The following is an 18,208-nucleotide window of genomic DNA, read 5'->3' on the forward strand; positions in this document are numbered from 1 at the left end:
GGCCCCGCCCGGCCCCGCCCCGCCCCGCCCGGCAGGTGTCGGCACCGACCCCGGGCACCGACACCGGCACCGACCCGGGCACTGGCAACGAGCACGGACACACTGACACCACGCACCGGCACCAGCACCGATTCCGGCGCAGGCACCAATGCTGTCCGCTCTGCGTCTCCACCCAGCCTGCAGGGATCGCCCACGGGAGCGGCCACAGTCAGGGCTCTGTGCTGGCCAAGACCTTCCATGTAGCACTGGCAAGTAGAATTAACAGGTCTGTAACAGAACAGGCTGTGCCTGCATCACACCTCAACTTTCTTCCACATGCACAAGAATTGGAAACATTAAAAAATAATAAAATACACCACACATCTGGCTCTAGGAATCCTATACGCAACACAAACACTGCAAGAGCTGGCAAGGACTCTTCCAAGGACTTATTTCCTTTCCTCTGCTGTGACTTTGGTAGGAAGGTGTAAATGGTGGAATTGTTTGCAGGTACTCAGTGTGTGCTGAAACAGAGGATGCTGAGCTGGCCCACAGCTGGCCAGGACCATGCCAGCAAGAGCTGTACCACAATGGGACAAATTTGTCTACCGTTTCCTGCTTGCCACAATCCATTGTGTTGCCAGCAGGTCCTAAGACCCATGGCCACCCTCTACCTTGCTTTCTCCTCCAGCTGCGATTCCACTCTTGCACAGAGCTTTGAACACCATCAGCAAGATGCTCCTTTGGATCCTGCTGCCAGGCAGCTCCACTAGGAAAATCTTACAGCCACGCCTGGCAAGGACATTGCTGTAAATCCAATTCTACTTCCTGGCAGAAAAACAAGCCATCTGACCTGGGTGACCAACGCAAAACCCTCCCTCCAGTTTGCTTTCTGAACTGGAACCTAACAACCAGGGGCCTGACAAGCACCCTGCTCACCAGTGTGTGCACAGGCATCTCACAGCACATCCCCTCACTCATCCCCATCTCACAGCACAACTCCTGACACTGCAGCCAACCTTGACTGCTACGAAGCCCTGAGAGAAGAGGGTGACAGCAGCATGGACTGTCAGTACCATGTGCTCTGCAGTAACCCTGCCTAAAGCTTTTAGTACCCACTGAGTCTGTTACTCTGTGTGCTTGGGCTGAAGTTCTTGGCTAGTTTTACTGAATTTCTATTTATTCTAAACTCAAAAACCTTCCACCAGTTTGAAGTCAAAGCCAGCAGATACTCAACAACTTATTTATTACTACTAGGACAGTGAGAATACTGACAAAATTTTAAGGGCTGCTTGGCCCTCCTGTTTCCCTGTCCCAGCCACCATGCCACTGCTGGTGAGCTGCTGCACCCCTGTAGTCAGCAAGAGATGGCTGGAAACCTTCCCCTCTCTGGCAGATCCATGGCAGGGCATGTCTGCAGGCACCAGACAGAGAACAGGGGAGCAGTGCTGTGCCAGAGCCTCTGCGACTAAAAGCCTGTGGGGAGAAGATCAGGTACCAGACCACACCATTCTTGTCACTACACTGCAATGCATCAATAACAGGTCCTGGTCTCTACTGAAATTAGGCTGGCTGGGTCTGGGGGGTGAGAAAGAGCCTCAACTCCCATCACCAAAACTCCCAAAACTTCACTCACACATTTTCTGGAAAGCTTATGAGTATCCCCATGCCTGGTGGTGCCACATGAACTTTGTCTAGACTCAGTAACAGAAACAGCAGCAGTTAATTAGTTAATAATAGATAAATGACTATGCAGATGCTGCTGACTTCAACATTTGGACAATTTCAAGAGCCAAGCTTGCATCAGCCCCCTGGATGCTGGCCAGCCACAGTGACTTCAGATCCCTAGTTTGAAGAGATGTGCTTTCCTCATGGTTGCTATGTGACACTCGCACAAATACAATCAAACACCCTGCCCTGGGCCCAAAACATTCAAAACAGAAAAAAACTTTTTCCATAGGATCTCTTCCAGATGCAGTGTGTGAGGCGCTACTCACATGCTTTAAAATATTCCCCATGAGAAGCATGGTCAAACTGAAAGTTACTTAAAATGGCAAGCCCCAGAGCTCAAAAGCTCCTCATGGCTCCAGGTGTTTGTGGACAGCCACAAATGAGAAGAGCAGGGTGAGGAGCACCAGTGGCGTGAAGACAGAATAGAAGCTCATGCTGCTGCAAGGACTTTGGCACCAAAACAAACACAGCTCTGTGGCCCAGCAATGCTCAGCAGCCTGGCTCAGACCCCTCTCTGGGGACCAGGAGGCGTCTGACCCCACTCTAATGCCAAGGTAAAAAGCAGATCCCACCAGCCCTATGTGTCTGTGACCAATGACGCTTATACAGGCGCAACCAACCTTCAGTGGCTATCACCAGTCATGGAACTATCTGGGCTCAAATGTCATAATGTTCAGCAGATTTGCCAGGCCAGCCTGTCCCCATGCATACAATCTCCTCCTCCCATACCTATTCTTTGCATGAAACCATCCCCTCTGCTCTCCTAGCAGATGAGTTTTCAGGGGTTAAGTTACCTCAGAGGCAGTGAATCCAAGGGACAGAAACACCATCCCTGCACCAAAGTGGGAAGTCCTGTGCCCCCAGAACAGTTCCTGCACACCCAGAGCCCTTGCCATGCTCCTGGAAATATCTGCTTCAAGCAGGCTGAAAATTTTCTGTCAATGCATGGCTGGCTGGCTGTTCTATCCCTGGCTGCAAAACCCAGTTTCTTTTCTGCTTACAAATTCCATAATGACCAACATGTCCTGAGAAGAGCATGATGTTTTCAAAACCACATCAGCCCAAATAATGGTCACAGCATCATATAAAAACCCTGGCAGTGCAGGACTGGCCTGGCACCTCAGTGCCGCAGATGCAGTGGCCAGGTGCCCCAGAGCCTACTCCTGCCAGCCACCACTGCACTGCCCACACGCCAGGACCAGCCACTTCCAAAGCCGTGACACCCAAAGCTGAGAAAGAGGACACGAGGCAACCAAGGACTATTGCCACAAGGTAGTGTGAAAAATCAAACTACTTCCATGCTAGGGTAAGTTTTGTGGTAAAACATAAGATCTTTGCAGCAAGCAGGAACTCTTTAAATCCCTAACTTCTCTGGCAATCTAGCCCTGCTGCATAACTCCCATGGAATCCAATATCTGTCTTCTTAAGCAGGGGGGTGGGATAACAAACTCAACAGTTTTGCTTAAGTGCTGGCAATAACCTCTGTCCTAGCATGAGAGCCAAAGAACTGACTCTTATTGCTGTGCTTCAGGCATCAGATTTCTTAAAAAACACAAACACATATATGTGGGATTTTTTTTTTCAATAAAAACCTGAGTATTTAGTATTCAACTCCACAAACTGTAAGGCAAGTTTAACTGTTGCATTTGTTATGTAGGAACTAGTTCAGTGGACTGGATTTGTTCCTATTGTTTGTAAAAGTAACAGATATGATGTAACTCCAAATTATTCTCTTATAAAAAGAACAAGTAAAACCAAAACACAGACGCTGAATGGGGTGATACTGAGGTGATGAATTAATGCTATTGAAGTGCTTTAGGATCCCTTCCACAAATTCAGGATTTTAAACTGCTAAGAGCAGTGCACAACTGCAACTTCAGGTTGTGCCAAGCTGCCTCCTGAGCCACAGACTGCTGTTGGCTTGGTGTTCCTGCTATAAATTGCTGGCATTGGAAACCAAAAAGCTGAATACTGAAGTCAGAGCACATTTTACAAGTGTCAGAAAAACTAAGAAAGGATCAAGTTAGTCCAAGCTTTGTTCTCCATTTGAGACAGCCCTGCCTGTATTTCCAGGGTGTATCACAAGTTATATATCAAGTGGTATCACACACCAGGAAAAAGCAAAGGACTGGCTCCTGCTGGTCTTCGGGAGGAGACAAACTCTTTGCCTGCTTTCACTGCCCACTAGTTTCCCTTGCATTTCTTTTCCCCTTCCTCCCCAGCCAATGGAGCTGCCCCAGCCTGAGGTGAAGCCACAATCCCATGTTTGTGGGACCACAGCCAGCCAGTTGCATTGGAAATGACAACTGAAGCTGCAGAACCATGCAGCAAGAAGGACCAAGTGTCTGGGGATTAGCACCATGTGCTCCTGCCTGTGCGACTGCACAGGAGGGTGAAAACGCAGGGTCTCTGCATGGCTGAGCAGTGAGGAGGAACGTGGAGGATGCCTCCACAGGCTTCTGGTTAACCTTCCCACAAAGTGTAAGGCTCCTTCCCCACTCCTCAAAGCCGTGTTGGCTCTGTGGATGTGCAGTATTTCAGCCCTCCAGTACCTGTGCACACATCACCAGCCTCCTGGGAACATCCTGGCCACAGGAATTCAGAGGGTGTTGTCTGTGACCTACAGAAAAACTCTCTTTTTACTTCATGATAGGAAGTGAACACAGTAATCCACTCTGGCTAAACAAATGGCTAAACAAATGACAGCTCTCAGAGAAAACTACAGGACACTTCAGAGGGTAGAGTCCACACTGGCTACTACTGATGAAAACCTGCACTGACTTAAATCACTCTTATTAAAAACGGTCTCTGCGAATAGCGCAATCAGCACAGAATCTGGCTCCCCAGCGTTGCTCCTCCAAATCTTAAGTCTTGTGTGGCCAAAACTCTTGCTGCAGCACAACTCAGTAGCAGGGAAACGAACTTCCTTCTTTGAGCAAAGAGCACCTGAAGGACACATCTCTTGTTCCTGAGGAAGCCCACCAGCCCACAAAGGCAGCTCCCCATAGCCACGGCCTCCACAGTAGTCCCCTGGGCCCCTACCCTAAATCCACTGGCAAAGCTGAAACTCCCACTGACAGAGCAAAGGTACAGCTCCCAATTGCTTTGAGCTACATCCCCACTATGACTTCAGTGCGCTCCAATACACAGCCAAGGTTTTGTCCTTCCAATAGACTTTGTGATAAAACAAAGCAAGGTTGGACCATGTGCCTGGGTCTGTATTATACTGTCCAGTTGCATGACACCACGTGTTATCACCAGGCATTTATTCACTGGAACTGTTTCCCTGTGGAAATGTTGGGGTTTTAATTGTAATTAATGTCATTATAGGAAAACAAACAAACAAAAAAAAAAGGTGTGTCGGTCTGTTGTACTTCCAATAAACTGCTCACTGCAAAAATTAGAAGACAGATCTCTGTCTGTTGTCCTGGACACAGGTAAATCTCTTACTTTCAGCTTCTCTAATAAACAAGTTGCTTGGGCAAGAGTAGATGACTCGAGCTCTCTCACCGTTTCTTAATCTGTGAAATTATTCAAAGTTCATTTTGCCTTGACAAAAGTGCCTTTGTGTGCCCTGAATCTGCAGAGTCCAACAAATGGAAACTCCCCATGGCTGTGCAGGCAACGGGGCTCAGTGTGCACAGCTCATTTCCCATTGCACTGTCCTATTCTGGGTCACCCAAAGCTTGAAAGCCACAGTACCAAGTCATACAATTCCTTCTAGCCATGCACACACAAAAACACATGTATGAAGTTGCCCACCCGTTTAGGCAAGATGTGCAGACAAGAAGGGTGATTTACTGACCCCTACTTTCCTGATGCTTATCAGCTGAAGGCCTCGGAGGAAGAAATCTAGAGGCAGAAATCATCAGGAAGAGAGGAGCTGCTGAAGGAAATCCTCAGCTACAAAACACCGGAGATAAGGGTCTACATAAGACCTTAAAAGGGAACAAGGCATTTTTTTTTCATTTTTGGCACAGCTAATAAAGAAAAGCTCACAGCAAAGCATGCAGACAGGCTGTCAGGAGCTTCAGCTCATTTTCCAACAAGCAACAGCATAAAATTGTTAATGCAGTGGTTAGTTCTGCAGCTGCTACTTAAGCCACGTGGACAAGGTTGATACTGACAGGAATAATGCTAATTTTGTTCCTGACTCTGTAAAACAGCTGTAAAGGAGAAAAGCTCAAGAACATGAACTGAGAAGCATGCCAGTAAGAAAACAAAAAGCAGAGGCTGAAGAAATTAAAGTGCAATGAAGAAAGCTCAAATTAAGCATTGCCTAGTTAGACATTCCTATAGATGACAGTGGACACTTAGGACAGCCTAATGCTTTTCTCCAAAATCGGCACAGCTCAAGTCACCACAGTTCACTGCCGTGCTTCCACCAGGCTCATGCTAGTGAGGTTAGGCTTCCAGATCACCAGTGTCTGCTGTTTATCAGGGTTTGCACTCCAGACCCAAGTGGAGGTTTCTGCTGAACGCCAAGACAATCACTACACCTCTCTGTGCTAAGATGCAGGTGATTTTTTATTCCATCTTCAAAAATGGGGAGGTGGGAGGAGGTTTGCCCCTGTTCACAGTTGAAAAAAGTGACCTTAAGATGGCTATTAAAAAGTTCAGCTCCTAACAAACTCATTGACCAACAACAGCGAATAGCTTTACTTGCCTGATGCAAAAATGAGCCACAGGACAACCGAAATCCCAAACAAGATATTCACTCAACACTATTAACCTAATCATCTTCTTGCCCAACTGCTAGTGCAAATAGGACCAGAACCAGCAGAGCAAGCCATCGCACCCTCCAGCAGAAGGACTATACTGTGGAGCTGGATGGATTAGTTTATCACTTTCACTTTGGTGTAAGTTGAGAAACTTCGTGCCTAGTGATACCTTCAACGCTGTCAATTTCCAGATCAATGTGCCGCCCCCCACTGCTGGTGTGGTACTTTTAGTTTGTGTCCCTGAGAGACAAGGATCTGCCTGGTTTGAAACAGCAGCTCCAAAATCCCCCGGGTTTGTTTTTCTTCCATGTTCGGTGGCGCGGGAGTAGCTATTCTTTCATAAAAGTATAAAAGAGCTCCTGCAGCAAACCGAGCCAGCGACTCCGAGTCTGCCGGTGCCGCGGCGAGGCCGCCGATCCCGCTCGGCGGGCGGAGCTCCGCGCCCGGGGACGGCCGCGACGGTGCCGCGCCGCGGGGAGCTGCGGGCAGCCGGGGCGCAGCAGCCCCCGCCCAACGCGCAGCGCCCCGAAGTCGAGGGTCTTGCTCTCGAAGGCGCCCTCGACGTTGCAGAAGAGCCCCCCGCGCTTCTGACGCGGCACCGCCGCCGAGCCGGGCCGCGCCAGGTACACCGGCAGCTCCTCGTCGTCGCGCCGCCCGTCCGCCGCCATCCCCGCCGCGCCGCCGGGACGGGACGGACGGGGCGGGCTGCGGCGCCGGCTGCTCCGGTGGCCTCCGGGCTGGACGGTGCTGTGCGGGGGGCTGCCGCCGGCCGCCTTCCCGGGACGGAGCGGACAGACGGGAGCGCCTGGCTGCTGACGGTGCGGAGCCCTCGGCAATGCGCCGTGCCCGGGCGCGCCGGCGGCAGCCGCGTGTCAGCGTTCCCCGCCGGTACGCGGAGCGGCCCGCGGACCAGCGCTCGCTCTCGAGCCCGGGGCCCCACCCCGTCCTGCTTGGGCCCTGGTTCCTGCCGACCCACCGCGCTCGGGTGGCCGCTGCAGCCGGGCGTAAGCGATGTCCCCTGCACAAAGGCTTCGCTGCTCCCAAACGGATCTTCCTGACGGACCGCACCGGCCAGCTCCGTGTGTGGGCTAGGTTGAGGTGGTGCCTTGAGAGCTCCATTGCGACTTCATTTCAAAAGTACTGGAGGCCCGAAGGACAGACGGACAGCCAAGACTGGCTGTATAACAGTAGTAACGTGTGAAATCTAACATGAGCACCAAAACTGGAGCTTTGGCTAAAATCGTTTTGCCAAGTGCTCATTTCTTTATCTACAACAAGTGTGCATGGTACCTGGGCTCTACATCCGGTCAAGTGATTTCTCACACCACATTTTTGTGTTATGAGGTATTGTCAGTCAAACAATTTCCTTTTCTGCAAAAACAAAACAGTGCCATTATCTCTGCCAATCCTCCAAGGACTGGTGGTTCCTAAGTAAAATCCACATGGAGCCTGACCCATCCTGGGTCAGAAAAATGACCCTGTGATTAAGCCTGGAGAGGCAGTCTGGGGGCACTGGCTGACTGAAGCTTGAGGCTGTGTGGGAGGAAATGGTTTGGGATAATTTCCCTCCTTTTGCACACTGAGAAGCAGTCTGCTTTTGTAACTGGACTTGTACCAGTGTCATTAACTGAATCCGGTTTTTTTTCTCCATCTAAGTGGAATAATCTACAGTAACTTGAATTTTTGAATAATTATTCAGCTCTAAAGGATTAGGAGAAGAGAGGATGGACTAAATACAGACTGTGTCTGTAAACTTGAAAGAGTTACTTTAAAAGCCTTGTGTTACACAGCACGGTGAAATACTGGTCAGTGTCTGCCCTTACTTTCTCTAAAGCAGCACCAGAGAGGGTTGCATTTGGTTGTTCTTGGGCTCTTACGTGAACTTTAATATGCAGCTGCCCCAGCATTGTGGCTTCACGATGCTCAGCACCATGAGCCCCACTGCCACCTGACCAGGATGTGCCAAGAGAAGAGCCCAGCATTGTCACGTTTCACATGCAGGGGCAGCAACAGTGGCTGGCAGCTAGAGAAGGAATATCCCTTCAAATAGCCAGAAAACATTTGTTGTGGAGTTTTTTTTCTATTATTCTCCTGGCAAATGCCCCTCCTCTGTAACTGGATGCTTAGCAGCAAGACCGCCAGTCCCGGCCAAGCAAATGCACACAAAGTGGCTGTCCACCAGGTCTTTACCTTCCTAAGGGACCGCCTTAGCATAAAGGAATTGATCCTCCTGCTGCAGTGGGATCCACTGAGTAGGAGAGGAAACCCCCTGTCAGACAGCTCTGCCCCGGTGAGTGGGATGTGCTGATCTTGGAGCTGGCATGCTTCACGCAGCGGGCGAGCCCCTGCGGAGTGAGCCTCTCCTGGGAGGAGCAGCGTGCCCTGCACTGCAGGCTGCCCCGTGCTCTGCACTAACCCCGTGCAGTTAGAGCAAACCCCCTGTTTTGGCTGGGACATCTCCGTATCGCTGTGCAACTTTATGGGGAATTAAAATTCTTTGGAACAGGGCCTGGTCTTTGTCTGATTCTGCACACATGCAAAAATTTCAGCATTGTACTTTAATAGCAATATTTATTTAAATCCTGATTCCAATGTTTATCTTTCCTAGTGCCTTGCTGTGTACATGGTTGCACTGAAATTATCTGCACCAGTAAAGGAGTATGGGGCATTTCTGGGGCGTGAAGGCTTTAAAATCTGACTTTTAATGAAAATTATTCCCTGCATAAAAGACAGTTCTTGATTTATACTTTTCAAGTTGCTGTTCACTTCTAAGATCTTTTTTGTTAGGTGTTGTAAGACTACTAGTTCAATAATACCATGAAAATTGAAGTTTGTTTTCAGTGTGTGCTCACTGCACAGTTGCTTTTGAGCCCAGCAGAAGGCATTTATATTTCTGTATATGTATGTCTTGGATCAGATGTGAAGCTTTTAATTATACAGCGACAAAATGTCTGCCTCCTGTAGTTAAGTAAATTTGCTCTTCTTTAAATCACATGTTTATATGGTCATAGACAAAAATGTTTGTCAGGCAAGCAGTCATGAGTGGTGCAACCTCAAATCCTGCTGGCAAAGCAGCTGTCCTCTCGCTTCTCTGTACAAAGTAGATTGAAGATAGAAATCAGGGAGGGGAGCCAGTGGGAAGGCTGCTTCCCCTGCCTGAGCCCAGGGAGGATGGAGATGGTAGGCATGTGAGCTCACATGCTTTGTGCTGCCACGGACCCACCAGAGCCAACCCTGCAAGGGTTTCCTTGGCTCAAGGGCTGGGTTCACATCCTGACCCCAAAACAGAAGTGCTGGTCCTCCTGGGTCAGGAGCTGAGCCTGACAGATGGGCACTGTTTGTTGTCTCACGAAGGAATAGAAATAGGCTGCTCTTCTGATCTAGGGAACAGCATTTATTTTATGAGAAATTCTGTAGTGGCAAACTTCTAATTCATGTCTTTCTAGTTGAGTAAGAACTGTCTAAGGCACACTGAGAAATGAAAATCAGTCACGTTACAAGGTGAGCCACACTGGGTATGAATGAGGGAATGGTGCAGCCTTCTGGAAGGTGGTCTTTAAGCAAATCCCTTTCTGAAAAAGGATTAGTTAATAAGATGGGACATAATCACCCTGTCTGCGGTGCACATTTTCTTGTCTGTGCTCTCAAAACCCAGTGCTGGTTTTCTTTGTCCTCACTGGCTGCTGCCAGAGCACCAGCTGGGGTTCCCCTCAGAGCCTGTGCAGGGAATCACAGGCTACAAACGCCCGAGCCTCAGAGTGTCCAGTGAGAAGCACAACGTATCGTGTAACTTTCTCTTTTTCTTCATAAGGCTGTCAAACTTACTGTTATCTTTTAAATGTTAGAAGAGGAATTCAAATTGCCAACCAAATAATTCAAATAGCAAAAGTACTGACAGAGAAGTCAAATTAGGTCATTCTGCCTGCCACTGCCAAGACACTGTTGTCCTCCAATAGATATTTTCTGATGACTTTGCTAATTTATTTTCTATATTTCAGGGCAGTGGGCAGTTTCTTATTTGGAAAAACTCTACATCCTCTGCTGGCAAACTTCTCTGCTGGTTCCCAGCTCCCAGATGCTTTGTGCAACATCATTCTATTTGTAATAAAAATAGAAAATGGTTCAAAAGAGTGAAACATGTCCCAGATTGTGACATGTTGTTCACATAAGGCTGCCTGTGTCACTGGAAGTTTCTTATTACACCAGGAAGCATCTCAGGCTCCATAGCTGTGACTACAATGCTCAGAGAATATTGTGTTATTTGAAGGAAATAGACTGTTGACATTAGGTGAGATTTGACCCCTTCCTTCACCAGTGCTGACAAGCTTGAGCTGTGTCCTGAGTGAGGACATTTCCTTCCTTGATGTCAGAGCCATACAGAATGGTTTTACACTAATTTTCCTGTGGGTCTGGAGGCAGCAGATCTTTGATTGCATGTGAAAAGGATGTGATGTAATTACTGCATAACATTGTGAGCAGGATAAATGCACATCAGCTTTCATAGCTTTTTCTAATGTCTGTGGGTTCAGCTGGAGAAGCAGCAGGACAGTGGCAGTAGCAAGTTAACACTGATTTCTTCTGATTCCTACAGGATTTGATAAAACTGCATCCCTTTATTACATGCATGATAAGTTGCAATGATGAAGTAAGTCCTACTTGTCTTGTTTCATGCAAAGTTAGAGCTGCCTTCTCATACTCTGTAGTCATGATTTACAAGCATGTCCTGTTTCTGGAGGCTGACAGATAAACAGGGTTGTTCTACTATCATTCTTGCAGCAATGTCAGAAAAGCCCCTGGCATTGCCTTTCATGTGTCTCAGGGAAAGTCAGGCTAAGTACAAATGCAGAAGAAACAGTGGAAGAGTCAAGAAAATCTAATTGTCCCGCTTACATTTAGAAGCAGAGGTCAGAGATGGGTGGGCTTCTTTGTTCACTCAGAAAAGGCATGTTTATGAAGGGCAGGTGACTGATGAGCCAGCTGTCTCGATCAGCTGGGGAGGGCCAGTGGCTGATGCCTGCATCACCACACTCCAGTTTCTAAACTGTCAGACACAGGCATGTGAGAAGATGAGACAGACCTTTGTGATCCTCCAGGCTGCTCTGCATATCAGTCCCTGGGGAAGTGCTGTGCACAGGGTGTTGTCCTTGGTGAAATCCTTTACCAAAGCCAAGCCACTGCAGAGTCAGAAAGGCAAAGCATTTGACTCTGTCAAAAGCCTGTTTAGTATTTCATGCCAAAACCACAGGGAGAGTGGTGGTAATTTCTACTGCAGAATGCTATTGTATTGTTGGAGGGAGTAACTTCAAGCAACACACACAGCCTGACTTCAGCATGCTGTCAGTCTGTCATACTAACAGAGACCACAAGTCTGATAAGCAGCTGGAAGTTATAATCTTCTGTGCTTGGTTACTCCAAGAATATTTCTGAAATGGAGTAATGCTTTTTTCTCCCAGATTTGTTTAGTGCTGAGCAAAAACCTATGGAAAATTCCAGTATTTCAATACATGGGGTATTTTTTTCCTCCTAAAATGAGCTGCTAGTCAAAATATTAAGAAATAGTAATTGTGGAAAAAGAGTTCTGAAAAATTTTCTGTGGGGAATCTGGACTCTTCTTCTCCCTCACCAGGTCCTCCAAGGAAGGACTACTATCTTCTCAGTGTCACAGGACTCCTGTGGCACTGCAGGCCTTGCAGTCAGATGCAAACTGAGTCAATTACGAAGTTGTTTGGGACAAAAGGCACCAGAGATAAGTAATGTTTTCAAGAGGGTCAGAAGCACAGATCAGGCATCAGTATGAAACCCCAAATATTCCAACCTGGCTAGAGTGTGCTGGGCCCACCTGAACTAACAAGAAGGAACAGGTGGTGGCCTGGAGGCACATCAGGTGAGCTCCAGCCACCTTCTATTAAGATGGACACATCCAGAGATGTCACTCCAGATTTCTAGGAACAGCCAAGTGAACTTGTAGACATCTTCTGTTGTTTGCATGTCAGTGGGTACCTTCAGGATCACAGTTTCAGGAATGGTGAGATTTTAGCCACTGTAACAGCTGTCTGGCTTGGTGTGTTATGGGCCATTAGGGTGTGGATGAGATGGATTTATGTAAGAAAACACACATTCTGTGTAAGTTTGAAGCCCAGGATATTCTGCCAGACATGTGCCACCAGATCCATTTCAAGAGCAGTCAGCCCACTTCCTCTGAATTCATGTTCTGCATCTCAAAATCAGTCTATTTTCACCTGGTCCTGTTTGTTCCCTGTTTCTTGTGTGGCATTGTCCAGCATCTTCCCTAAGCTGTGAAGCCTGGCTTGGCTGGTCTCACTGTGTGTTTGGCCACTGCTGTGATGGCAAATTCTAACTTGCTTCCAAGCATATCTGCTGTTGTGACTACCTCTCATTCCAGCTTATCTTAGGGATCACCAGGTACTCTCCTCTGTGCCTGCTTTCATTCCCAGAAATGATTTGGAGGACTAAGCTGAGATTTCCTTGTTTCCATGGTGTTGCACTTGACCTAATCAGCCATTGCATACCTAAAGTGTCCTTTCTTTCAACCTCTCTCTCCTTCAACCTGTGGCTTCAGGGCAGCACACTGATGCAAAACTGGGTGGTGTATCTAGAGATAATTAGAGATTATGTGCCAGTGATTACAAGCCTATAACGAATAATTAGATGTCAGCAGAGTAGAATTACAGTGGATTTAAAGGTACTATGTTTGCTTGTTTGTTTATATGGCTCCTTGTGACTGTGAGGAAGCAAGCAGTCAAATATACTTTGGCCAGGCTGGTGAAAGAAACAGAGCTGCCATTTGTGCATTTTTTGTCATGGCCCTGCACAGCCTGGAAAATGCACAAAAGAAGCTGTCTAAGTACCGCAGAAACCAGGCTGTGACTGAAGATCTTAGTCTGCTTGCCTGTGGAGGAAAACCATATTCTGTGAACTGGAGTGACTGATGCCATGCAGGAGCTAGAACCTGTGCTTGCCATGGCTGGCTCTACTTCTTAATTTTTCACTTAATTTTCATACCTCCAGCTGATCTATTTATGTTAGAAATTGTGTTCAGTCTGTATTCACTGTCCAACCAAATTCTCCTTTGAAATCAGTGTTAAGCTGTCCTACCATTAAAGACTGGTGGGCTATCCCTTCCACACAGATGTTAAAATAGATAAAAACAGATAATGTCCATCTATGTTGCTCGCTAAGTATGTTCTAGGGAAAAGCTTACAGTCCCCACTTTTCAGGGAATAGAAGAAAAAGGCTTCTATACTACCAACATTTATCATCCAAACACAGCCTGCACTCCACCCCTTTGTAAAACCCCTTTTGGAAGCAGTCTTGGGATTGGTTGTTCCTTCAACTCTTTTTCAGCTGCTCATGTGAAACCCAAGAGTGTCTGAAGGCCAGAACCCAATCTCAGCTGCATCAAAGACATCTGGAAGAAATCACATGAAGAAGGGGGACTTAATCCCAAATAAAACCTGCAACATAAAGGTCAGTGTCAGCCCGTGACAGACCCAAAGGTTGAGAAGAGCAGGTTGTGCCAGTTTCAGACTCCCTTTCATTGATATTACCCAGGGAAATCCTTACCTTACCTTATGGGATTACTGTGTTGCACAGATATTAAATTAAAATCAAGGTTTTGTCTGTATGCTCATACCCACCTTTGTTCCTTGCTTTTCCTAGCTTCCTAACTTCTGGTTTGGTTCTTTCATCTCAGCTGCTTTTTACTTCTAAACCAGTGGACAGTGAGTGCCACACCTTGGGCAGACAGTGGTGGAAAGAGCTGAGATGACTCATCAGACTGCTGGCTGTCTAATAGGGAATTGTGCATCACAAAATTCCATTGTGCTGACTATCACTGCTTTATGAATTTTACTAAATATGAAAAAATAAAGACCAAAAAGAGAACAGATAGTGAGCCAGATGCTTTCTTGACGGAGAGGCTGGAACCCAAGGTCAAATTGCAGCATTTTAATGTTGTTCCTTTCCTGAGCATGGGTGAGTTATCAGCGTCAATTGCTGTGAACTTTCAAATCACAATAAGGTGTTTTGGATTGGGAAATTGTGCAAGGCAGTTTGTTAGTAATTTCCCTATGACAGCATATAATGTTGCATTTGTTATGATAAGCTTTGAATGCCTGAGACTGAAATCAGTCTGCATCCCAGATGTGCAAATGCCTTACCTGCAATGCAGCTTTTATGCATCCATAAAACATATACAATTCTAAGAATTTCAGACCCATAACTGCCAAATGAACCACTCACATTCTGTGAAGCTAAAATCCTTTTCCCTTTCCCTGTATTTGTTCCATTGCTATGGAGCAAGGGATTTCTCTTGCTAGAACATGGCTAAGAACATGGCAGGTTACTTTTGCATTGTGCCCTTTCTGATTCACTGTTAGTGATTTACCTTTCCAGTGTTTTTAATATATATGTTGATACATAAGTGGGAACCTGTGTGTGTCACCCACACATTTGTGCAGGTTGAACAGTCTTTGGTACCATATCCATTGTTTGTCCTTACAGGTTTAGACTAAGTGGCTGTCCCTCAGAATATTCAAATCCTTCATTCAGTGACTAGGCTAGCTGATAAAAATCCAAGTAACAGATACCACAGTAACTTCTGAAGTTTCTGTGCTGAGAATGTAAAAACAGAGGTTTGTCTTTCCTGCCAAGCTGAATTCTTTTCACAGCTCCTATCAGTTAAGCAATTGTAACTACTGGCTGGCTTACCTGGGGCTTAAAGAAGGATCTTGGGGGAACTGGCAGCTTTAAAAGTTCTCTGTTTCGTATACAAAGAAGCCCAAACTTCTGTAGGTTTTTACTATAATACTTGGTTGATTTTGCTGTTCTTATCTCTTCTTAATTCTCAGAAGTGAAAGTTTAGCACCAATGGTTTCTATCTGTATTCAAAACCAAGATCTGGTTTGAGAGAGTGTGTTGGTTCTGGATGAACAGGTTTACACAGATGGCTTTTTCCAGCATCACCTCTGGAACTCCTAATGCTGCAGGGGGTCTGACCTCCAGCTCATACAGCTGCCCATTGCTCTCTTCTGGCTTGTCTTATGGATATGTAATATGTATGCATTAATCGTGTTAAGGAGTGTGTGCCTTTTCTGTACTTTACTTTGTTTGAAACTTACTTAGTGATAGTTTCTAATGCATTCACATATTTCCTTTGAGTATCACTAGCACTTTCCACAACAATAAAGAAAGGACCAGATTTTCCTGGCAGAACTCTAACAACAAGGGCAGCTATGGAACAACCCAAAGTGGAGTGCTGGGGACAGTGTAGGCATCCCTGAGTGGTCTGCAGCTGAGGAAGCATTGCTGGGAACAGGGTAAGGCAAGTCCTAAAGCATACTGACAGAGAGAATTACTGTGGTTCTAAGCTACTGTGGTTCTGTGCTGGTTTTTGCCGGGGTAGAGTTGATTTTCCTCACAGTGGCTAGTACAGGGCTGTGTTTGGATTTGCGCTGAACACAGAGTTGATAATATAGAGGCATTTTTGTTATTGCTGAACAGGGCTTACACAGATCCAAAGCTTTTCCTGCTTTTTGTACGGCCACAATGGCAAGGAAGTTGGGGGTGCCTGGGAGGCTGGGAGGAGCCACAGGCAGGACAGGTGATCCAAAATGACCAAAGGGATATTCCATACTAGATGATGCCGTGCTCATATCTGACATGGGAGGAAGAAGGAAGAAGGGGGGACATTTAGATTATGGCATTTGTCTTCCCAAGTAACCATTGTGTGGGATGGGGCGCTGCTCTCCTAGAGGTAGCTGAACACCTGCCTGCCTTTGGGAAACAGTGAATGAATTCCTTGGTTTGTTTTGCTTGTGTGTGCAGCTTTTGCTTTACCTACTAAAGTGTCTTTATCTCAACCCATGAGTTCTCTCTCTTTACCTTCTGATTCTCTTCCCCATCCTGCTGGAGGAGGAGTGAGCAAGCGGCTGCGTGGTACTTTGTTACTGGCTGGGGTTAAACCCTGACAGGTTCTCCTCATGAAGAAGTGTTTCACACATTCTACACTGATGACTAATGATATTTTTGTAGTTTAGAATAATTCTCTGGATTTAAATTAAGGAAAGTATCACAGTTTGCATACTCAGGACCTAAAATATAACTGCATCCATTGCTACTTGTCAGAATGATCATGTAGAATTTCCTTGGCTTCCATTCATAAAAACCTATTTTAGATGACTAATGAAAACACACTGATTTTCCTGTGTGCTAAGCACTTCCAAATCTGTCATTTTTCCACCTTCTTTTTCAGTGTAGTCTCTCCATTAATCCTAAAAACTATCTACTTGTATTCTCTGCATGCCTGGACAGGAGTTCAGATCACTAACTTGGAAACTGCTGTTGAAAAATGTTGTCTTCTGCCAGGTCTCAGACCTCCTTTATCTGTCTCCAGGAAGTGAAGCTCATTATGTTTCCCCTGGACCATGCAAAGCAGAATAATAATCTTGTTTTATAAAGTATGTTTTGTGTCACGTTAACATGACTTAACTTCTGGGGTGGTTGAAAACATACAAAGAATGTACAAACAAAAGACTTCCAGTTCCATTCAAATCTCTGAATGCACATAACCATGGCTATTATAAAGAAATCAGAATTAATGAGTCACTGATCCTTACTGCAGAAGGATCTTGCTAGGATGATCCTTACTGCATTTTTATCACAGTTTGTTGTTAAAGGAAATAGTCTGCTCAAGACCAGAGCATTTAAAGCACTTGAGTCAGCAGCTGATATCCCAGCACACGAGGGAGTTTGTCTCACTTGCTTGGGAACTCAAAACTTTACTGAGTGGGTTTGTTTCTCTGTGCCATACGTGGCTCAAATATGTGTGGTTTTCCTGTGTCTGAGGCAGCTGGGGAATTTGGGCAATTTATAGCATTAGGTTAATTTCTGCGTTTTACAAGGTAGGTTGGTGTAGTATAAGGCCAGAAGTAAACCAAAGAGTTATCATTAATTTAGGTGCAACAGGAAGCAGGGTTGGTGAGAGGGTCTCACTGAGGGCTCTGGACTCAAAGCCCTGCTGGCTCCAGCCAAGCACTCCAGGTTCATCAATGCCAAAACTGTTTTCTCTCCCAGTCATTATCATGTAGCTAGGTCTGGAAACAGCAAGTGAGACAGAGATTAGCTGATAGTGTGAATTAGATTTCTTAGGGTTAGGGATCTGGAGGAAAAGTGTTGTTGACCTTAGTTAATAGATGACCATTTTCTGGCCCATGACCATGGGGTTACCTGCTTGGTTGCTAATTGCTTTTAGTTCTTGTGTCTTGGGGCTCAAAGGTATCAGTTGAGTGTAGTGCTAGTTTTGTGGGCTCTGTACATCTCACTCTATTGTTTGTTATATAACTGACTGGGACAAAATAAGGCACAAAGGAGTGGGAATAGTGTTTTCATCTGCTCCAAGGCCAGAACTCAGGAAGATGCAGCCGAGGTCCTGCCTTTGAGTGCACATCAAGCCCACCAGGTGTGTTCCAGTTTCAAGATCTGCAGTGGACCAGAACTCCATGCAGCATTTGAAGACACAAATGACCAAGAAAATGGTACGTTTTCCAATCTCCGTGCTTTCCCTAGTTATCCTTAAAATGGCATTCAGCTGTTGAGCACTGACCTGCAAGATCCCTCCCTTGGCAGAAGTGCCTCTCATAAATGGTAAACGTTAGTCTATAATTAGGGAGTCTGTAATCCATGGATTAGTGGCTCCATGCTCTAAAGTCGCCATCTGTTGTACACACTGAAATCATTATATCTCTAGTCTCAGTCCT

The sequence above is a fragment of the Passer montanus genome, unplaced genomic scaffold (assembly GCF_014805655.1).
Source record: "Passer montanus isolate IOZ18808 unplaced genomic scaffold, ASM1480565v1 scaffold15, whole genome shotgun sequence".
In the NCBI taxonomy this organism is placed as follows: Eukaryota; Metazoa; Chordata; class Aves; order Passeriformes; family Passeridae; genus Passer; species Passer montanus.